The following is a 24554-nucleotide window of genomic DNA, read 5'->3' on the forward strand; positions in this document are numbered from 1 at the left end:
CTGCAAGTGAGCAAATTGAGGATCCAGTTACACAATGAGTTACTGAGGCCCAGATTTTGAAGCATATTGATTAGTTCTGAGGGGATGATGGCATTGCACTGATCAATACATTGCTATGCCATCCACTGTTATACAGGAGATCTCTGGAGCTTCCAGCCCATCGTTCCTCTTCTCCCAAAATTCCTTTTGTTCCTGTGTACGGCACCCAGTTTGAGTTGGTTGAGGTCAAACTCTGAGGTCAAACACGAACTGAAGGAGTCAATAATGGATTAGCTCAGTTCAGCTACGAGCACCAAGTGTTAACAGTGCAAATTATTAGCCATTTAGAGTCGTCGATGCAGCCATTAGTAATTAATGGCTTTCTGTGAGTTTGCAGTCAATACACTGGCTGCAAACAAAATGAATCTTTCATCTTTAACAGCCCAGGATAAATTACTTGCTGGGCAGAAATGTGTGAAGATCAGCAGGTTCTCTGGCAGCTCAGTCTGTTCCCCTTCCCCTGGTTAAGACCATAAGACCATAAAACCATAGGAGCAGAATTAGGCCACTTGGCCCTTCGATTCTGTCCCACCATTACATCATGGCTGATTTATTATCCCTCTGAACCCCATTTTCCGGCCTTCTTCCTGTAACCTTTTACACCCTGACTAACCAAGAACATATCAACCTCTGCTTTAAAAATACTCACTGACGATCTCCACAGCTGTCTGTGGCAAGATAATTCCACAGATTCACCACCCTCTGCCTAAAGAAATTCCTTCTCATTTCTGTTCTAAAAGGCAGTCCCTCAATTCCATCCTAGACTCAACCACTATAGGAAACATCCTCTCCACATCCACTCTATCTAGGCCTTTCAACATTCAATAGGTTTTAATGAGAACCGCCCCCCCCCCCATTCTTCTAAACTCCAGTGAGTACGGGTCCAGAGTCATCAAACACTCTTCCTATATTAACCATTTAATTCTCGGAATCACTCTTGTGAACCTCCTCTGGGACCCTCTCCAATGTCAACACATCTTTTTTTAGATAAGCGGACTAAAACTGCTGACAATACTCCAAGTATGGTCCAAGCAATGCCTTACAAAGCCCCAGCATTGCATCCTTGCTTTTATATCCTAATCTGCTTGAAATGAATGCTAACATTGCATTTGCCTTCCTTACCACTGACTCAACTGGCAAATTAACCTTTAGGGAATCCTGCACAAGTCCCTTTGTACTTCCGATTTTTGAAACACCTCCCCATTTAGAATACAGAATCAGAATCAGGTTTAATATCACAGGCATATGTTGTGAAATTTGTTAACTTTGTGGCAGCAGTACAATGATATTATTGAAAAAAATAAGTAAATCAATTACTGTAAGTATATATATATGTGTAACACCCTGGGAAAGGTTTCACTGCTAATATAATGGTCTTTCTGTGGAAGCAGTGTTTGGGTTATGGTTAGAGATAACGGGTTCTTTGGATTGTGAGCCATCCAATCAGGGGAGCAGGTTGTTTGTGCTGTGTGCCTGACAGTGGTGTGAGCTGAGGTCCTTTGTTACGGGGGATGAAGAGAGAAGATGCTGGAGAGAACCGATCGTAGGATTCGACCCGGTGGGGGACCGTGATTCAATGGAGCAAGGTGCCGAGGTCTACTGAGGATCAGTGAATCTGACTTTCGGAAGAGTTGAGCTCCAACATGTGTACATCTGACTGTTTAATTCTAATGGGCCCTTTTTGTTTATTTTTCTTCCTTTTCTTTACTAGCCCTTTAGTTAAGTTAACATTCATAAATATAATTCCTTTAATTGTAGGCAGGGTGCTGTCTGTTGTTTCTTGACACTGAGTTGCAACAGGGTAGCAAATTACACAGCGTCCACGCAAACTGGGGTTTGGGATGGGAGAACCATTTCAATCTCATGGGTTTGGCAAGATTAGAGTGTATATTCCCGAGACTTATGCAGCCAAGGAAACTGGGGTGGGGGGGTGTCATATGTGTATTAAATAGTTAAATCAAAAATAGTGCAAAAACAGAAATAATAAAAAAAGTGAGGTAGTGTTCACGGGTTCAATGTCGATTCAGAAATCGGATGGCAGAGGGGAAGAAGCTGTTCCTGAATCACTGATGTGTGCGCCTTCAGGCTTCTGTACCTCCTCCCTGATGGTAGCGATGAGAAGACGGTATGTCCTGGGTGACGAGGGTGTCTTAATAATGGGCACCAACTTCCTGAGGCATGGCTCCTTGAAGATGCCTTGTACACTCTGGAGGCTAGTACCTAAAATGGAACTGACTAATTTAACACCTTTTTGAAGCTTCTTTCGATCCCGTGCAGTAGCCCTCCCCCTCCCACACCCCCATATCAGATGCTGATGCAGCCAGTCAGAATGCTCTCCACAGTATATCTGTAAAATTTTTCAAGTGTTTTAGGTGTCAAACCAAATCTCCTCAAACTCCTAATGAAATATAGCTGTTGTCTTGCCTTCTTTGTCACTGCATCGACATTTTGGGACCAGGTTAGGTCCTCAGAGATCCTGACACCCAGGAACGTGAAATGCTCACTCTCTCCACTTCTGATCCCAGTATGAGGATTGGTTTGTGTTCCTTCATCTTACCCTTCCTGAAGCCCACAATCACCCCTTTCATCAAACTGATACAAGATTGTTGCAGCGACACCACTCAACTAGCTGGTATATCTCACTCCTGCACACCCTCTCATCTCCATCTGAGATTCTACCAACAATAGTTGTATCAACAAATTTATAGATGGCATTTGGGCTGTACCTAGCCACGCAGTCATGGGTATAGAGGGAGTAGAGCAGTGGGCTAAGCACACACTCCTGAGGTATGTCTGTGATTGTCAACAAGGGAGAGATATTATCACCAGTCCGCTCAGATTGTGGTCTTACAGTTAGGAAGTCAAGAATCCATTTTCTGAAGCAGGTACAGAGGCCCAGGTTCTGTAGCTTATTGATCAGGACCGTGGGCATGATGGTATTAAATGCTGAGCTATACTAAATGAACAACTTCCTAACATAGGAGTTTGTATTGTCCAGGTGATCTAAGGTCAAGTGAAGAGAAATTCAGATTGCATCTGCCATAGACCTATAGTGGCAAAAGGTAAATGGCAGCGGGTTCAGGCCCTTGCGAGGCAGGAGTTGATTCTAGCCATGACCAACATCTCACTCGAAATTGTCTCTTTACTCTTGAAATAGCCCTCCGCAAGTCATACCTGGTTTTCTTGTACAGAACTGGGTCACCAGACTTAAATGCCACAGATCTAGCCCTCAACAGGTGACAAACCTCTTGGTTCATCAATGAATTTTGGTTAGGGAACGTACAGCAAGTTTTCATAGGCACACAGGTATTAACGAGGATTAATGAAGTTGGTAACAACACTGGAATTCTCATCCAGGCTCAAAGATGAATCCCTGAACACAGTCCAGTCCACTAATTCAAGGCAGTCCTGTAAGCACTCCTCTGCTTCCCGTGTCCATATCTTCTTGGTCCTCACTACTGGTGCTCACTTCAGTCTCTGCCTGTGATTAGGGAGTAGAAGTACATCCAGGTGATCAGACTTCCCGAAATGAGGGCATGGACTAGCACAGTAGGCATTCTCGATGAAGATATTACAATGGTCCAATATGTTATTTCCTCTGGTACTATAAGGAATTTGCTGATGGTAATTATTTAATAATTTTTTTTCAGTCTGGCCTGGTTAAAATCCTCCAAAATGATGGTGAAGGGCTCAGGGTGTGCTGTTTTGTGCACGTTGATCCCATTGCTCAGATCTAAGGTCTGATTGATATTGGCCTGAGGTGGAATGTATACTGCTACCAAAATGATCGCAGAAATCTACCACGGTAGGTAAAATGGATGGCACTAAATAGCGAGATATTCCAGATCTGGTGAGCAGAATTGGAACAGCACTGATATATTTGTGCACCAAGAAGAGTTGATCATGATGCATACATCTCCACCTCTGCTTTGGAGAGACTCAACAGTCCTATCCTGACACTGTATAGTGAATCGGTCAATCTGAATCTCATTTAACACCTTTATTCCTTCTACCAAAGTGCATGACCATACACTTCTTTATTACTATGCCTCTACACATATCATTGTACCATCTACAAACCTGGCCACAAATTCATCAATTCGTCATCCAAATCATTGACATATAACGTAAAAAATAAGCGGTCCCAACGCTGACCCCTGAGGAACAATGCTGGTCACTGGTGGGCAAACAGAAAAGGCTCCTTTACCTCTTGCCAATCAGCCAATCTTCTAACCATGCTTGTATCTTTCCTGTAATACCGTGGGTTATTATCTTGCTAAGTAGCCTCATGTGTGGCACCTTGTCAAAAGGCCTTCTGAAAATCTAAGTTAACAACATCCACCGATTCGCCTTTGTCCATTCGTCCTCCCTGCCGGATTCAGGCCCATAGTTGGCACGAGTCCTGGTTTGACAGCTTTCTTTTACTGGGAGTGTTTGTGTGTGTGTGTGTGTGTGTGTGTGTGTGTGTGTGTGTGTGTGTGTGTGTGTGTGTGTGTGTGTGTGCGTGTGTGTGTGTCTGTGTGTGCGACTGTCTGCCAGTGAGGGTCAGTGTGTGTGTCTGTCTGTGTGTGTGTGTGTGTGTGTGTGTGTGTGTGTCTGTGTGTGTGTGTCTGTGTGTGCGACTGTCTGCCAGTGAGGGTCAGTGTGTGTGTCTGTGTGTGCGACTGTCTGCCAGTGAGGGTCAGTGTGTGTGTGTGTGTGTGTGTGTGTGTGTGCGACTGTCTGCCAGTGAGGGTCAGTGTGTGTGTGTGTGTGTGTGTGTGTGTGTGTGTCTGTGTGTGTGTGGAACTGTCCCCCAGTGACGATTTGTGTGTGGGGTTCGCGGGGTGGGGAAGGGAAACAGTGGAAATCATCAGGATGAAGGATCAATTTGATTCAGGGACGTCCCTTTAGGACAGGGATGAGGAGGAATTTCTTCAGCCAGTGGGTGGTGAATCTGTGGAATTCATTGCCACGGACAGCTGTGGAGACCAGGTCATTGGGTATTTTTAATGCAGATGTTGACAGGTTCTTGATAAGTCAGGGCATCAAAGTTTACGGGGAGAAGGCAGGAGAATGGGGTTGAGAGGGTAGTGAAGTGATGGAAGGGGTGGGCGGAATGGCCTCATTGTGTTGCTATGTCTGATGGTCTGCATATATGTGGAGAAAATAAAGGTAATCTTGGACCCTTACTGAGTTCCTCACGCACTACACCCGTTGCTGCAGGTACGTGAAAAGCCTTTTGTGAAAGATGGCACCTTCAGGGAAGAAGCGGTCTCCCTCTACTTCACTGGGTGCGTGGACCGAGGTAATGGGTCGGTGTTGAACATGCAGCCACAGTTTCTGAGAGGAGACTGCTAGCCAATGGGATAAGGATGATTGCGTTAGGCACACTCTGTAGGTGTGTGTGTCTATAGATGTAGATAAATATATTTCTATTGCCATTAATATTTCTGAAGCCATCAAGAGCGTAATATCTTGTCATCAAAGTAACCTTTCAAAGTGAGTGTTCCATCTAACTTAATCGAAAGTCATTAGTTAAAATGTACAGTCAGTAATTTAACCTGGAAAATGTATTAATATCATTACTGTGCCTAGCTGCACCATTGAATGATATATGAGTTTAATGGTCAGGGCTGGCTCGATGGTTTCTGCCTGTTTGGACTGACACCACATAGTTACAGATGAAAGCTGGGCGTATATATCTGAGAAAGGGAGAGAGTGGGGAGAGTGGGAAAGAGAGTGGAAGACGAAAATGGGGAGCGAGAGAGCGGGAGAGAAGATGTGAGAGAGGTTATGTGTATGTGAAGAGAAACATGGGCAGACAGGAGCGAGGGAAATTGTGAGAGAGTAAGTCTGTATATGTGTTCAGAGAGAGGGAGAGAGTGAAATAGGGTGACAGAGGGTCTGTGTGTGAAAAAGAGAAAGTGTGAAATTGTGAGAGAGAGAGAGAGGAGTGAGAGGAAGTGGGGGAGAAAGAAGGAGATCAAAAGTGTAAGTGTATGTGCGTCTGAGAGAGAGAAAAGAAAAAGGAAAAAGAAGAAAAAGAGAAAAAGAAATGTTTCCTGTGCCAATCAATAGCAAAGCTCCTGGGAGAAGGAATAACAGAACAAAATGGCTATAAAAAGCTGCCACTCGCTGAACAGCCGTCAGACCTATTTGCAATGAAATTTTATTCATAGGTCAGAGCAAAAATAGTCTTTGAGCACCCTGTCTGTGTTTAATCGCAGTATTTCACTTATTAGACCTTCATGAACAGCAGATGTAGTGAGACTAAATTAAATATTGACCTGGGTTATTTTTTTAAGTGTTATTTAACTTTTTTGCGTGTGCAGTGTTACAGAATGCCAAGACAGGTGTTTCTATTGCTGGGGAATGGAACAGAGAAAAGGAAAATCAATAAACTTAACTTGATACTGAGTTGGAAGAACTCGTGTTAATGGGGCTTTAAATCATAAGCCAGTTTTTTATTGAGGTTTGCGAAGGTTTATTGCCAACTGTGTGGCATTTGTGTGTCCATGTGTCTCACTGATGGACCCTGACTAAGAAATAGTTACTGTGTAGATTGCAGATGCTCAACAATAGACCATGTTGACTATAAGTAGTCTGGTGTTCTCGCTACCTTCCTATCTCCAATTAGAACTGTGGAGGACTCTGCCTCGCCAAGGCGCCACAGTAGTGTGACAGCGCGACGTTATTACTGCTTGGGGTGGTGGGGTTCGGAGTTCAATTCCAATGCCATTTGTAAGAATTGTGTACATCCTTCTTGTGTGTGTGTAAATTTCTTCCGGGTGCTCCAGTTTCCTCCTGGTTCCTAAAGGCTAATGGGTTAGCGGGTAAATTGTCCTGTGATTAGGCTAATGGGTTAGCGGGTAAACTGTCCTGTGATTAGGCTAAAGTTAGATGGGGGGGGTTGCTGGTTGGTGCAGCCTGTTGGGCGAGAAGGGCCTGTTCCACACTGTCTCTCTAAATAAAGTACAGTACTGTACTGTGCAAAATTCTTAGGCACATATACAATTTTTTTAAAAAAAAACAGTTGATGTTTCGGGCTGAAATCCTTCGGCAGGACTGGAGAAGAAACCTGAGGAGTAGATTTGAAAGGAATAGATCAGAATCTACTCCTCAGCTTTTTATCTCCAGTCCTGCTGAAGGGTTTCGGCCTGAAACGTTGACTGTGCTTTTTTCCATAGATGCTGCCTGGCCTGCTAAGTTCCTCCAGTATTTTGTGTGTGTGCTCAGATTTCCAGCATTTGCAGATTTTCCCCTGTTTGAGGCACATATATCTAGGGTGCCTAAGGCTTTTGCACAGTACTGTAGCAAGTTTATGAATTGCACTGTACTGCTGCTGCAAAATAAAATAAAGCAAATTTCTTGACATACGTGAGTGATGATAAATCTGATCTGGGTCTCTATTGTGGACTGAGAGTGGGAAGGGGGCTAGAGAGGGGAATCATGGTTGGGAAAAGGGGAAGGGAGAGGGGAGGGAGCGGGAAGCACCAGAGAGACATTTTGTAATGATCAATAAACCAATTGTTTGGTATCAAATAATTTTGCTTGGTGTCTCAGGGCTGGGCATGTCTGCATTCACACCCTCTCCCCCCACACCTGGCTCTCCTCTGCCACCTGTCCCACATCCTTCCCACGGTGTTCCACCCTCACCATTCCCAATACACTAGATTTACAAACTTGCTCTCTGCTCCACATTGACATATACAGCACTGTTGCCAAAGTCTTCGGCATCCTGTCTACCTGCCTCAGACTTCTACACAGTACCGTACGTGAGTAATAAATAGGCACAGATTTAAGATGAGAGAGAGAGAAAGTTTGGAAGAGATTTGCAAGGGAAGTTTCTTTTACAGAAAGAGTGGTGGGTTGTGACGCCAGGAGAGGTGGTGGAAGTCAATATGATTACAATGTTTAAGCGGCACATAAACCTTGCTTGACTTTGTTTGGCAATGTTTACATTGCACATGAACAGGCCGAGAATGGAGGGAAATAGACCAAGTGCGTGGTTTAATTTGGCGTCATGGTTGCACAGATATTGTGGGCCGAAGGGTCTGTTCTATGATATTCTATGATCTCTACATACCAGTATTTCTCTGAACTGCAAGCAGAATCACAGGTGTCTATTATAGACACAGAATTGCAAGGTTTCAAAATCCTAAACATTTTAACCACAATTTGTCACAGATAATTGGATTTCATTTCCTGAAAACTGATCTATCTTCCTCTTTGCAAGTAGCAGATGGTGTTAAGCCACACAGTATATCTTTAAAAAATGTTCAATTACGAAGTGGTAATGTAAATTATAGGTAACCCTGGGACCAGTTACAAACTCCAAATACTCTAAACCTTCTGCCTTAAGCAACAATGCGATGAACTACGAGCAGGATCAGTGGCACAGCACTGTGTCACGCTCCAGACATCCAGTTAGTCTGAATGAAGAGGAACAAGATACCCCAACCTGAGAGCAGGCCATTAGGACACAGAGGGACAGACTCAGATTCAGTTATTTCAAAGTTCAAAGTAAATTTATTATCCACATACTTAGATGTCACCGTATACAGTATATTACCTTCAGCTTCATCTTCCTGCAGGGATTTACAGGAAAATAAAGAGATACAATAAAATTTATGGCAACCACACATAAACACAGACTGACAACCAATGGGCAAAAGATGACAAATCGTGCAATAACAAAAAAATCATATTATAATAATAATAATAAATAGCAGATGAATAAATAATTCAGAGAACATGAGTTGCAGAGTCCTTGAAAGTAAGTCTGTAGATTGTGGAATCAGTTCAGCGTTGAGGTGAGTGAAGTTATCCACACTGGTTCAAGAGCCTGATGGTTGAGGGAAAATAACTGTTCCTAAATCTGGTGGTGTGAGTCCTGAGACTCCTGTACCTCCTTCCTGATGGCAGCAGCGAGAAGAGAGCATGACCTGGATGGTGGGGATTCTTAATGACAGATGTTGCTTTCTTGTGACATTGCTCCTTGTAGACGTGCCCAATGGTGGGGAGGTTTCTCCTGAGATGAACCAGGCTGTACCCGCTACTTTTTTGGAAGGCTTTTCTATTCTTGGACGTTGGTGTTTGGGTGTACGTGTGAGAAACAAAGCCAACCTTTAACGTTTGATACAAATTTAGGAAAATGAAGCTCCAGTCCCAACCTGGGAAACTTCCCGTTGCAGCAGCAGTTTAAATCCAGAGTAACACACACAAAATTCCAGAGGAATGCTGCAGGTCACTCAGTATCTATGGAGATGAGTAAACAATCGACATTTCTGGCTGAGACCCTCCATCAGCACTGGAAAGAAAGGGGAAAGAGGCCAGAATAAGGCGGCGAGGGAGAGGGGAAGGAGTACAAGCTAGAAGGTGATAGGTGAGACCGGGTGAGGGGGGAAGGTGTGTGGGTTAGTGGGGGGAGGGGGATGAAGTAAGAAGCTGAGAAGAGATAAGTAGAAGAGTTAAACGGGTGAAGTAGGAGGAATCTGATAGGAGAGGACGGTGGATAGTAGGAGAAGGGGTACCGCAAGGAGATGACAGGTGAAACCAGTTGAGGGTGAAGATAGGTTGGTGGGGGCATGAAGTAAGGTGCTGGGAGGTGATAGGTAGAGAAGTTAAAAATCTGTAGAAGAAGACAATAAGACATAGGAGCAGAATTAGGCCATTTGGCCCATTGAGCCTGCTCTGCCATTCCAGCATGACTGGTTCATTACCCCTCTCAACCCCATTCTCCTCCCTGCTCCCCATAATCTTTGACACCTTGACGAAGCAAGAAGCCATCAACTTTCACTTTAAATATACTTAAAACTCAGCCTTCACAGTCATCTGTGGCAATGAATTCCACAGATTCACTCCTCATTTCCAGTTGGCGGACGATTTCCCTCCAAGCTGCTCTGTCCTGACACTTACCCACAACATCCCTAGTCTTGTCCAGCTTGGTCCAATCCTTGATGTGATCCAGCCACGTTGTTCTTTGCCTTCCTCTTCCTTTCTTTCCCTCCACCTTTCCATATCGCAAGTCCGACAAGGTGTTATCTCTCCGCGTAACGCGTCCACAATAAGCAACTTTTTACTTCATAATCTTCTCCAGCAATACCCGTGGTCTATCAACTTCCAATAAAACCCTCTCATTTGAAACTTTCTCTACCCAGCTGATCTTCAACATTTTGTCAATAGCACCACATTTCAAAAGCATTAACTCATTTCATGTCATCCTTCTTCAGGGTCCATGCTTCTGATCCATACCTCAGCACTGACCATATGTAACACTCGAGGAAGCGGATTCTACTTTGGATGTCCACCTTCTGATTGCATGGTAGATCTTTTAGCTTCATGAACTGGGTCTTAGCCATACCTATTCTCCTTCTGATCTCAACTCACATCTCCCGTCATCTGTCAGACAACTGCCAAGATAATTAAACTTTTACACCTGTTCAATGTCTTGTCCATTCACTTGTAACGATACCATCATGAATGAGTCTTTAGTGGTTGTTTTGCTTACCACCATCGATTTTGTTTTCTTAGGGTTAATTTTAAGTCCATATACAAAGCTTTTCTCATTCACTTTATTCAGCATAACTTGCAGTTCGCATTCGCTGTCAGCTAACAACGCGGTGTCGTCCACATACCTGATGTTATCCACCTTCCGGCCTCCGATTGGAATACCTGTCTCCTGATGGTCGCATTCCCGAAAAATCCATTCTCCGTAGAGGTTGAACAAATCCGGTGATCCAACACAGCCTTGCCTTATTCCTCGTTTAACACATGCCCACGGTGATAGCTCGTTTTCTACCCTGACCGTCGTTTTCTGTTTCCAATACGTTCCTTATTATCTGCACATTCTCCCATCCCAGATCATACTTGTTCAGCACCTCTATTACATTATCAAAGGCCTTTTCATAGTCAATAAAGCATAAGTAGATGTTCTTTTGTACCTCAATGCATCTCCATGACATTTCTCATCGCAAATATTCCTTCCCTTGTTCCTGAGCCTTTACGAAAACCAAACTGTGTTTCTCCAATTTCATCACTGATTGTACCTTTCATTTTGCTGAACACTATTTTCAACAGTAGCTTGATGCAGTGAGACATCATGCTTATCGTCCTGTGTTTGTTACATTTTATCGTCCTTGGCTTTTTTGGTAAGGCAATAAATACCAATTTGGGAAAGTCCTCCGGAAGATTTCCTGTCATATAGCTGTTGCTTAATATCGCTAAAAGGTTCGTTTTTCCCTTTGGACCAAGTGATTTCAGAATTTCAGTGGAAATCTTATCTTCACCAGCCGCCTTTCTGACTTGTAGACTCCAAATCACACTTTCCATCTGACATCAATATTTTAGGTTGATTAGTCATTTGATTTCATTCTGGTAAATCCTCCATCCTGCTATCTTCAAATAATTCTGAGATGTACTCAACCCATCTGTCCATGATCTCTTCTTTTTCATAGCATGGATTACCACTACAGTCTTCGATACACCCAGTTGTTGGCACAGTCCTCTGGGAATCATTGATTCTATGTTAATATATGAGGAGCATTTGATGGATCTCATTGAAACCTCTTGAATATTGAAAGGTCCAGATAGAATGGATGTGCAGAGGATGTTTCCGATAGTGTGTGAGTCTAGGGCACAGTATCGCAATAAAGAGACATCCATTTTGAACAGAGATGAGGAGGATTAAATCCGCATACCATTCATAATAAGGTGGGCCAACTCATGGCGCATTTAGAGATCGGTCGATATGACTTTGCGGGGTCACTGAGTAGTGACTAAAATAAGGCCATAGTTGGGAGCTTAACATCAAAGGATATACTTTGTATCGAAAAGATAGACATGAAGGCATTGGCGGTGGTGTGGCTCTGTTGGTAAGAGATGGAATTACCTCTTTAGAAAGAGGTGACATAGGGTCAGAGAATGTTGAATCTTTCTGGGTGGAGTTAAGAAATTGCAAGGGTGAAAAAAAACATTATGAAAATCATAATATATAGGCCTCCAAATAGTAGCCAAGATGTGGGGTTGAGATTGCAAAGGGAGATTGAAGAGGCATGTAATAAGGGTAATGTCACAATTGTAATGGGGGACTTCAATATGCAAGGGGACTGGGAAACTCAGGTTGGTGTCGGATTGCAAGAGAGGGAATTTGTTGAATACCTACGAGATAACTTTTTAAACAACTTGTGTTTGAGCCTACTAGGGGAAAGGCAATCTTAGTTTGGGTGTTATATAATAATCCAGATCTTATTAGGGACCTTAACGTAAATGAACTGTTAGGGGCCAGTGAACACAGTATGATTGAATTCATACTGCATTCTGAGAGGGAGAAGCACAAGTCATATGTATCAGTATTGCAATGGAATAAAGGGAATTACAGAGGCATGAGAGAGGAGCTTGCCCAGAGGGATTGGAGGGCTATACTGGTGGGAATGACGGCAGAGCAGAGATGTCTGAAGTTCCCGGGAATAGTTCACAAGGCACAGAGTAGATATGTCCACAGAGAAGGTCCTCAAATGAAAGGGTTAGGCAACTGGGACTGACAAGAGAAGTTAAGGACTGCATAAAAGCATATAAGGAAGTTAGATAATCAGGAAGCTTTTAAAATCCAACAAAAGGCAACTAAAAAGCAATAAGAAGGGAGAAGATGAAACTAGCTAATTATATAAAGCAGGAAACTGGAAGATTTTTCAGTTATTTAAAGAATAAAAGGGAAGTAAGAGTTGATATTGGACCACTGGAAAATGACACTGGTGAGGTAGTAACGGGCACAAAGAAATGGCAGAGGAACATAAGAAGTATTTTGCATCTGTCTTCGCTGAGGAAGACACTAGAATTGTGCCAGAGGTCCATGAGTGTCAGGGAGCAGGAGTGAGTGCCATTGCTTTTATAGAGGAAAAAGTACTAGACAGATTCAAGGGTCTACAGGTAGTTAAGTGACTTGGGCCAGATGGACTACATCCCAGAGTCCTGAGAGAGGTTGCTGAACAGATAACGGATGCATTGGTCATGAACTTTCAAGAATCACTTGATTCTGGCATGGTCTGGGAGGACTGAAAAATTGCAGATGTCGCTCCATTCTTTAAGAAGGGAGGAAAGCAAAGAAAGGAAATTATAGGTCAGTTATCCTAACCTCAGCGGCTGGTAAAGTGTTGGAGACTATTATTAAGGATGAGGTTTCGAGGTACTTGGAGACTAATGATAAGTCAAAGCCAGCATGGTTTCTGTCAAGGGAAATCTTGCCTGACAAATCTGTTAGAGTTCTTTGAGAAAGTAACAAGCAGGGTGGACAAAGGAGAGGCAGTGGATGTCATTTACTTGGGATTTTTAGAAGGTATTTGATAAGATGCCACACGAGAGGCTGCTTCACAAGATAAAATCCAATAGTGTTACAGGAAAGATACTGGCATGGATAGAGGAATGGCTGACAGGCAGGAGGCAGCGAGTGGGAGTAAAGGGGCCTTTTCTGGTTGGCTGCCAGTGACTAGTGGTTTTCCTCAGGGGTCAGTATTGGGACCACTGCTTTTTACATTGCTTGTCAATGATTTAGATAGTGGAATTGATGGCTTTGTGGCAAAGTTTGGGGATGGTATGAAGGTAGGAGGAAGGGTAGGTAGTGGTGAGGAAGCAATGCGACCACAGCAGGACTTAAACAAATTGGAAGAATGGGCAAAAAAAGTGGCAGATGAAGTGCAGTTTTGGGAAATGTATGACAATGAATTTTGGTAAAAGGACCAATAGTGCGGACTATTATCTAAATGGGGAGAACATTCAAACATCAGAGGTGCAGGGGGACTTAGGAATCCTCGTGCAAGACTCCCAGAAGGTTAATTTACTGGTTGAGTCTGTGGTAAAGAAGGCAACTACACTGTTGGCATTTATTTCAAGGGGAATAGAATATAAAAGCAAGGAGATAATGCTGAGCCTTCATAAGACTCTAGCCAGGTTGCACTTGGAGTATTGTCAACAGTTTTGGGGTTCATATCTGAGAAAGGATGTGTTGTCATTGGAGAGAGTCCAGAGGCGGTTCATGAGGATGATTCAAAGGTTCAAAGGTGCATTTAATGTCAGAGAAAAGTATACAATATACATCCTGAAATGCTTTTTCTTCGCAACCATCCACGAAAAACAGAGAAGTGCCCCCAAGAAATGAATGACACCTAAATGTTAGAACCCTAAAGTCCCCCCAGCTCCCCTCCCTCCCGTGCATAAGCGGCAGCGAGCCACGATCCCCCCTCCTCCCACTGGTAAAAGAAAGTATCAGCACCCACCACCGAACACTCAAGTATGAGCAAAGAAACAGCAAAGACTCTAAAGACCACGCGTTCACCCTGTATTCGACATACCACAGGCTCTATCTCTCCCTAATAAGAGAGAAAGAGATGTCTCTGATTCACAGCGAGAGGGGAGACATAACAAACGACTCACTGGTTTACGATGTTAAAAGTCTGTTGCATCACTTTTTCCGAACTCTCTGCCCAAAGATCTTGGGTTTCTGGGCACACAGCCAGAGATCTTCCATCTCCCGTGACACACTAGTCTTCTGCTCGGACACCAACCTCCGATCCCCCTGTCTCCAGAGCTACGAAATCTCAGACCTCCAAAGGTGAGCGAAGCTTTTAGGCTGTGCCTTTGGCATGCTGAATAATGGCCAGTTGTGAAACCCTGAGAGCGGGTCCCATTCCCGCAAAGAGCTGTAGTCAACATGTTACTCCAGATCAAGGTCTTCAAAAGAATCCTGGAAGGGAAAAATAGAGATATTAAAGATAGAAATAAAGCTGTTTCCAAAGATGCAAGCGAAGGAGTTGCCGTTAGGCACCATTGATTCTCCAGATCTCCTGGAATGAAGGGGTTAACATATGAGGAACATTTGGCAGTTTTGGGTCTGTACTCACTGGAATTTAGAAGAATGCATGGAGATTTCATTGAAACCTGCCAAATGCTGAAAGGACTAGACAAAGTGGAGGTGGAGAGGACGTTTCCAATGGTGGGAGTATCCAGAACTAGAGGACACAGTCTCTAAATTGAGAGGTGACCTTTTAGAACAGAGGTAAGGAGGAATTTTTTTAGCCAGGGAGTGGTGAATCTGTGGAATGCTCTACCACAGACTGTGGTGGAAGCCAAGTCCGTGGGTACATTTAAAGCGGAAGTTGATAGTTTTCTGGTTAGTCAGGGCATCAAAGGACATGATGAGAAGATAGGTTTATGGGGTTGAGTGGGATCCACGATCAGTCATGATGGAATATAGCGAAGCAGAGTCGATGGGCTGAATGGCCTAATTCTGCTCCTATGACTTATGGTCTTAATAATGAACTCCAATACCTACCCAACCACTAAAGTTAGACCAACTGGCTAATTTCCTTCCTTCTGCCTCGCTCCCCTCTGGAAGTATGGAGTGACATGTGCAATTTTCCAGTCCTCCAGAACATCACAGGATCTAGTCTGAATATCAATTTCTCCTTCAGTTAAAGGAAATCACTCCCCTTCCCCCCTTCTTTTTTTCTCCACTCTGGCGACCTACCTCTTTTCACCTGCCTATCACCTCCCCCGGCTCCCCTCCTCCTTCCCTTTTTCCTCTGTTCCACTCTGCTCTCCTGTCAGATTCCCTCCTCTCCAGTCCTTTCCTTTTCCTTCCCACCTATCACATTCCAGCTATCCTCCTTCCTCTCCTCCCTCCATTTTATACTGACATCTGCCCCCTTCCTTTCCGGTCCAGAACAAGAGTGTCGGGCCGAAACATGGACTGCTTATTCATTTCCATAGATCCTGCCTGATCCGATGAGTCCCTTTGTATTTTTTGTGTGTTGCTTTCGATTTCCAGCATCTGCAGAAGTTCTTGTGTTCAGAATCTAGCGATTCTTGAAAGATCAGAATCAGGCTTAATATCACTGACATATATCGTGAAATTTGTTGTTTTGCGGCAGCAGTCCATTGTGATGCATAATTTAAAAAAAACTATAAATTGTCATACAAAGTATATATAAAGAATTAGATTAATTATGTGGTGCCAAAAGAGAGTAAAAACTATATAGTCTTCATGAGCTCATTGTCCATTCAGAAATCTGATGGTGGAGGGAAAGAAGCTGTTCCTGAATCGTTGAGTGTGTGCCTTCAGGCTCCTGTACCTCCTCCCTGATGGTAACAATGAGGAGAGGGCAGGTCCTGGCTGATGGGGGTCAGTAATGATGGATACCGTTTTTGAGGCATCAACATTTGAAGATGCCCGGCATACGGGCTGGCTGACTTTAACAACATTCCACAGCTTTTTCCGATCCTGTGCCGAGGTTCCTCCACAGCAGAGGGTGATACACCCAGTTAGAACGCTCTCCATGGTACATCTGTAGAAATTTGTGAGTGTCTTTGGTGACATACTAATTCTCCTCGAACTCCTAATGAAATGTAGCCGCTGTCATGCATTCTATGTAATTGCTTCAATATGTTGAACCCAGGATAGATCTTCAGAGTTCTTCAGGAACTTGAAACTATTCACCCTATCCACTGCTGACTCCTCGGTGAAGACTGTTGTGTTTTCTCCTGACTTTCTCTTCCTGAAGTCCACAATCATTTCCTTGGCTTACTGATGTTGAGAGCAAGGTTGTTGTTGCAATACTGCTCACCAGCAGGTCTATCTCACTGCTGTACACCTCCTCACAAGCATCTGAAATTCTGCCAACCATAGTTTTGTGTTATCGGCAAACATATAGGTGGCATTTGAGCTGTACTTAGCCACGCAGTAATGGGCGTTGAGAAAGCAGAGCATTCATGAGGTGGGCCAGTGTTGATTGTCAGTGAGGTGGAGATGTTACTTCCAGTCTACACTGATTGTGTTCTCCTGGTAAGGAAGCTAAGGATCCCATTGCAGAGGGAGGTACAGAGGCCCAGGTTTTGGAGCTTGTTGATTAGAACTGAGGGGATGGTGGTGTTGAACACTGAGCTGTAATCAATAAACAGCAGTCTGACGTAGGTGCTGCTACTGTCCAGGTGATCCAAGACCAGGTGGAGAGCCAGTGAGGTAGCATCCACTGTAGACCTGTTGTGGTGATAGGCAAATTGCAGTGGGATCATTGCCAATGCTTCCACAATCTATCAAGCTCCCTCTTTCAGGATCATAGGGTGTAGTCCATCTGGTCCAAGTGGCTTATCTACCTTCAAACCTTTCAGCTTCCCAAGCACCCTTTCCTTAGTAGTAGCAAGTACACTCACTTCTTCCTCCTGACACCCTCAAATCTCTGGCATACACAGCAAAGGTTGATACAAAATACTTATTAGGTTTGTCTGCCATTTCTTTGTTCTCCATGCCTACCTCTCCAGCTTCACCTTTAAGGGGTCTTCTATCCACTCTGCCTCATTTACGCTCTTAATACTGTAGTATACCTGAAAAAAAAACATTTTGTATCCTCTTATATATTATTTTGTGGCTTAACTTCATATTCTATCTTTTCTCTCCTTGTGACTTTTTTTTGTTGTCTCCTGGTTTTTAGAAGCTTCCCAATCCTCAAACTTCCCACTAATTTTTGCTCTTATCCTTTTATGCTGCCTTTGACTTCTTTTGTCAGCCACAATTGTGTAATGCTGCCTTTAGGATACTTGGGATGTATCTATCCTGCACCTTTTGAATTGTCCCCCAAAACACCAGCCATTGCTGTTCTGCCATTATTCCTACTGCTGTCCCCTTCCAATCAACTTTAGCCAGCTCCTCTCTCATGCCTCTGTAATTCCCTAGACCCTACTGTAATACTGATACATCAGCTCAAACTATCACAGTATGATTTCCTCTCTGAAGGGTTCCTTTACCTCAAGCTCCCTCATCAAATCTGGTTCATCGCACAACAACCAATCCAGAACTGTCTTTCCCCTAGTGGGCTCAACCACAAGCTAAGTGCCTCTGTAGCATAGATGTTAGCACAATGATGTTACAGCTCAGGGTGTCAGAGTGTGGAGTTCCGTCCCACCATCCTCTGTAAGGAGTTGGTACGTTCTCCCTTTGGAATGCGTGAGTTTTCTCCAGGTGCTTCAGTTTCCTCCCACAGTCTAAAGACATTCCAGTTAGCATATTATTTGGTCTTTGCCAGTTGTCCTGTAATTAGGTTAGGGCTAAATCTGGAGTATTTGTGGGTTGCTGGGTGGTGCAGCTCGAAGGACTGGAAGAGCCTATTTCACACTGTATCTCTAAATAAACAAACAAATAAATAAATAAATACATAGGTATGCCACAAGTTTTCTCTCTTCGGATCCAGCACCAACCTGATTTTCCTAATATACTTGCATATTAATGTCTCCCCTAACTAGCGTAGCATTATCCTTATTACATGACTTTTCTATCTTCCGTGGTAATTTGTACCCCACATCCTGGTTATTATTTGGGGCCATGAATATAACTCCCATCAGGGTCATGACTCAGTGATGCCCACAACTTCATAGCTGCCAATCTCTAACTGTGCTACAAGATCATCTACCTTATTCCGTATACTGCCTGCAGTCAAATGTAACTAACACCTTCAGTCCTGTCTTCATCACCCTTTTTGATTTTGTCCCCCCTGTTATACTTCAACCCATTCCACTGACTGCAATTTTGCCCTGTTATCTGCCTGTCTTACCTCACAGTCTGACGCCACATTGCATCTAGTTGTATACCAACTGCCCCATCTTCATCCCTGTCACTCCAGTACCCATACCCCTTGGGTTCAGGTGAAACCCGTGCTCTTTGTACAGGTCATACCTTCCCCAGAAGAGATCCCAATGATCCAGAAAACTGAAACCCTGCCCCCTGCACCTCTTCCTCAGCCACTCATTCATTTGTACAGTCATCCCATTCCTGTCCTGACTAGCACGTGGTACTGGGAGTAATCCAGAGATTAGTACCTTGGAAGTCCTGCTCCTCAGCCTCTTCCCAAGCTCCCTGTATTTACTTGTCACTTCCTTCCTGGTTCAGACTACGTCCCACAGCGTTGGGCACCACAGTGGCATAGCAGTTAGTGTGATGTTATTACAGATCGGGGTGTCGGAGTTTAGAGTTCAAATTCAGTGTCCTCTTTAAAGAATTTGAACGTCCTTCCCGTGTGTGTGTGTGCGCGCGCGTGCGCGCGTTGGGGGGAGGGGGGGGGTTCCTCCCACGGTCCAAAGATGTATCAGTTATTGGGTTAATTGGTCATTGTAAATTGTTCTGTGATTAGGTTTGGGTTAAATCGGTCTGTTGCTGGGCAGTGCGGCTCAGACAGCTGGAAGGGACTATTCCGTGCTGTATCCCGAAATAAAATAAAATAAATCAGTGGGTTGCTGGTTGGTGCTGGCCCGTTCTGTGTTGTATCTCTAAACTAAATAAAAATAAATACATTACAAATGTATATTTTAATTACTGAATAATTTTTCATATTTCTTTATCTCCTTCTCTGAAGTTGAATTCTCACCTTGAGATGCTGCACTTGTCAAAAAAAATCGATCAACCCTTATATTCAAATGAACTGTACAGATTATTAGTTTGCCCTTGATGAAAGATCTTGTTTCTAGGGCAAATACCACAATAAATTGCAGTTCTGACGGGTTTATTACATATTGTAAATAGAATCCTCTGCCAGGTTTTTATGACAGACATGAGTAGGTTGTTCCATTACCAGGGAAGCAGCAGTCCACCAATACTTCCCTTCATTTCTGTCCATAATCCCCAGTCACTGCTCATTTAGCACAATACGTTTGCCCTCTGTTTATCCATCCCTCCACCCCTCTCTTTGTGCTTCACTGCAGCACTTTATTTCTCTCTCCATCTCTCTCTCTCTCTCTCTGAAATCTCCTGACTGCCCAAGGTTCTGTCTTCACTCCTGCTTTTGTGTTCCTTTGGTGTTTTCCTCTCATTCTCTACCTCTTTCACCCCATCTTCCTCACACACACATGCATATGCACTCTCTTTCTCACACACACACACACACACACACACACACACACACACACACACACACACACACACACACACACACACTCTCTCTCTCTCTCTCTCCTACTCCATGACTCTGTCATAGTCCCTTTGTCTCCACAAAAAAACAAATCTCACAACATATGCTGGTGATATTAAACATACTCTCTCTCTCGCTCTCTCATTTTCTGTCACACACACACATACACACAATCCTGATGAAGGGTCTCAGCCCACTTCACTGTTTATTCATTTCTACAGATACTGTCTGACCTGCTGATTTCCTCCAGCATTTTCTGTGTGTTGCCTAATACACACTCCATCTCTTTTTCTCTGTCTTTCACATTCTTCATCTCCCTCACACTCTCTCTAACCTCTCACGCTCTCTCTCTCGCTCTCTCATGCACACAATCTTTTTCTCCCTAACTCTCACATTCTTTATCTCCCTCACACTCTCTCTAACCTCTCACACTCTCTCTCTCGCTCTCTCATGCACACAATCTTTTTCTCCCTAACTCTCACATTCTCTATCTCTCTCACACTCTCTCTAATCTCTCACGCTCTCTCTCTCTCATGCACACAATCTGTATTTCTCTAACTCTCTCACATTCTCTATCTCTCTCACATTCTCTCTAATCTCTCACGCTCTCTCTCTCATGCACACAATCTGTATTTCTCTAACTCTCTCACATTCTCTCGTACACAGATTCTCTGTTTCTATCTTTCTCTTGTCATCTGTCTGTCTACCTCCCTCTCTCGTGCTTTCTCTGTCTTTATCACTCACTCTCAGAGATATGGTCATAGACTCAGATACCACGGACAAGCCATTCAGCCCTGTGTAATCTGTGTTGGCTGGTACGATAGCCTTCAATGCCTTGTTGATCGCTGAGGATCGAACCTGGTTATGACATATTGATGCAGTTATAAAGAAGGTAAGACAGCGACTATACTTCATTAGGAGTTTGAAGAGATTTGATATGCCAACAAAAACACTAAAAAGCTTCTACAGATGTACCGTGGAGAGCATTCTGACAGGCTGCATCACTGTCTGGTATGGAGGAGCTACTGCACAGGACCGAAAGAAGCTGCAGAAGGTTGTAAATCTAGACAGCTCCATCTTGGGCACTAGTCTACAAAGTACCTAGACATCTTCAAGGATCTGTGTCTCAGAAAGGCAGCGTCCATTATTAAGAACCCCCAGCACCCAGGGTGTACCCTTTTCTCACTGTTACCATCACGTAGGAGATACAGAAGCCTGAAGACACACACTCAGTGATTCAGGAACAGCTTCTTCCCCTCTGCCATCCGATTCCTAAATGGACATTGAACCCTTGGACACTACCTCACTTTTTTAATGTATATTATTTCTGTTTTTTGCATGATTTTTAATCTATTCAGTCTATATATACTGTTACTGATTTATTTATTTATTATTTATTTATTTTTTATTTAATTTTTTTCTCTCTGCTTCTATGTATGTATTGCATTAAACTGCTAAGTTAACAAATTTCACGACACATGCCGGTGATAATAAACTTGATTCTGATTGAAGTGCTTCCTCACCTAAATGCTTCTTCAGTGTTGTCACTCTCTCATACTCCAGCACCATCTTGGGCAGTCTGTTCCAGATTTCAACCAACCTCTGTTGGAAAAACTCCTCCTCAAACCCACCACTCATCCAAAACAGTTGTCTTCTGCTTTAAATATCTCCACCTTACTTCCCTAGTTACTTCCTCTACTTCCTCAGGAGTTTGCAAAGATTTGGCATGACATCTAAAACTTTAACAACCTTCTGTAGATATGTGGTGGAGAAAATAATGACTGGCTGCATCCCAGCCTGGTATGGAAACACCAGTGCTTTTGAACAGAAAATCCTATAAAACGTAGTGGATATGGCCCAGTCCATCGCAAGTAAACCCTTCTCCACCATTGAGCACATCTACATGAAACACTGTCACAGGAAAGCAGCATCTATCATAGGGAACCATCACTCAGGCCTTGCTCTCTTCTTGCTACGGCCATCAGGAGCCTCAGGACACACACCACCAGGCAGAGGAACAGTTCTTACCGCTCGACCATCAGGCTTCTGAACCAGAGCAGATCATTTCACCCACCTCAACTCAGAACTGTTCCCACAGCTTGTGGTGTCACTTTAGGCTCGGGTTAAATCGGTGGTTGCTGGACAGTGCAGCTTGTTGGGCCGGTAGGCCTGTTCCACGCTATACCTCGAAATAAACAAATAAATATAAATCTGTTTACCTCCATCATTTTCCTCCAGCCCAGGGTACGCTAACCCAAGCTGTCCAGCCTTTCCCTAAAACTGAAACACTCCATCTCAGGCGATATCCTGGTGAGTCAGCGTCCGGGGCTAAGGAATCCAACACTAGAACACTTTGTTTTAAGGACAGAGGTGAAAGGTAACTTTTTAATGCAGCGTGTGCTAGATACGGTATATGGAACCAGTTGCCAGAGGAAGTGGTTGAGGCAGGCATGATTATGAAGACACGCAGTCCTCTTTTATTCTCATTTAGTAATGCATGCATTAAGAAATGATACATTATTTCCTCCGGTGTGATATCACAAAACACAGGACAGACCAAGACTGAAAAAACTGACAAAACCACATAATTATAACATATAGTTACAAACAGTGTAACAATACCATAACTTGATGAAGAAGTCCGTGAGCACAGTAAAGTTCAAAGTTTCTCAAATGTCCCACATCTCATGCAGATGGGAGAAGGAAGAAAAACTCTCCCTGCCATGCCAATCACAATCCAACTCTGAGTCATCCGAAAACTTTGAGCTCTGATCAGCTCTCCGACACCAAGTACTGAGTGCCATCTCTGTCCCAACAATTCGACCTCCTTTTCGGTCGCCAAAAGCAGGCAAGGTCGGGGATTTTGAGGCCTTCCCTCCGAAAGATTCCCGACCACACAGTAATGACAGCAGCAAACGGGCGTTTCAGAAATTTCTCCAGATGTTCCTCTGTGCTTTCAGGTCTGTTCTCCATCAAATCAGAATTGTCCACGGCCCCTATTTAACAGATACGATATCATTTTTCACCGGAGGGCTGCTCACGCGTATGATAGATACATTGAAGAAGTATGTTCAAAGATTCAAAGTACATTTGTTATCTAAGTTCTGTAGTATACAGTATACACCCCTGAGAGTTGTTCTCCCGCAGGGAGCCACAAAACCAAGAAGCACCATGGAGCCTGTTCAAAGAAAGCATCAAACACTCAACAAGAATAGCAGGATCAGGCAGGTGAATGCATGGCTGAGAGATTGGTGCAGGGGGCAGGGCTTCAGATTCTTGGATCATTGGGATCTCTTCTGAGGGAACTATGACCTGTTCAAAAAGGACGGGTCACCTGAACCCGAAGGGGACCAATATCCTGGCGGGAAGGTTTAATAGAGCTGTTAGGGAGGGTTTAAACTAATTTGGCAGGGGGATGGGAACCAGAATAATAGAGTGGAGGAGGGGGGAAAACAGAAATAAATCTAAGATAGTGAGCAGTAAAGATGTCAGGAAGGACAGGCAGGTGATGAGGCAAATTTGCAGCCATTGGGATGAGTTGTAGTGCAATCAAAGCAAAAAGTACCAAATACTGGACTTAAGGTGTTATACTTAAATGCACGCAGCACAAGGAATAAGGTGGCTGATCTTGTTGTACAGCTACAGATTGGCAGGTATGCTATTGTGGCCATCACTGAGACCTGGCTAAAGGATGCATGTCTCTGGGAGCTGAACGTCCAAGGATACACAGTGTGTCGGAAGGATAGGAAGGTAGGCAGAGGGGGAGGTGTGGCTTTATTGGTAAGAAATGATATTAAATCATTAGAAAGAGGTGATATAGGATTGGAAGGTGCAGAATCTTTATGGGTTGAGCTAAGAAATCGCAGGGGTAAAAGGCCCCTGATGGCAGTTGTATACAGGCCTCCAAACAGCTGCAGTGATGTGGACAACAAATTACAACAGGAAATAGAAAAGGCTTGTCAGAAGGGCAGTGTTATGATAATTGTGGGGGATTTTAACAAGCGAGTGGATTGGGAAAATCAGGTTGGCACTGGATCTCAAGAGAAAGAATTTGTAGAATATCTGCGAGATGGCTTTTTAGAACAGCTTGTTGTTGAGCCCACTAGGGGATCGGCTGTACTGGATTGGGTATTGTGTAATGAACCAGAGGTGATTAGAGAGATTGAGGTGAAAGAACCCTTAGGAGACAGTAATCATAACATGATTGAGTTCACTGTGAAATTTGAGAAAGAGAAGCCGAAATCTGATGTGTCGGTATTTCAGTGGAGTAAAGGAAATTACAGTGGCATGAGAGAGGAACTAGCCAAAGTTGACTGGAAAGGGACACTGGTGGGAAGGACGGCAGAGCAGCAGTGACTGGAGTTTATGCGAGAAGTGAGGAAGGTGCAAGACAGATATATTCCAAAAAAGAAGTAATTTTCGAATGGAAAAAGGATGTAACCGTGGTTGACAAGAGAAGTCAAAGCCAAAGTTAAAGCAAAGGAGAGGACGTACCAGGAAGCAAAAATTAGTGGGAAGACAGAGGATTGGGAAGTTTTTAAAAGCTTACAAAAGGAAACTAAGAAGGTCATTAAGAGGGAAAAGATG

This window comes from Mobula birostris, chromosome 6, assembly GCF_030028105.1.
Source record: "Mobula birostris isolate sMobBir1 chromosome 6, sMobBir1.hap1, whole genome shotgun sequence".
Classification (NCBI taxonomy): domain Eukaryota; kingdom Metazoa; phylum Chordata; class Chondrichthyes; order Myliobatiformes; family Myliobatidae; genus Mobula; species Mobula birostris.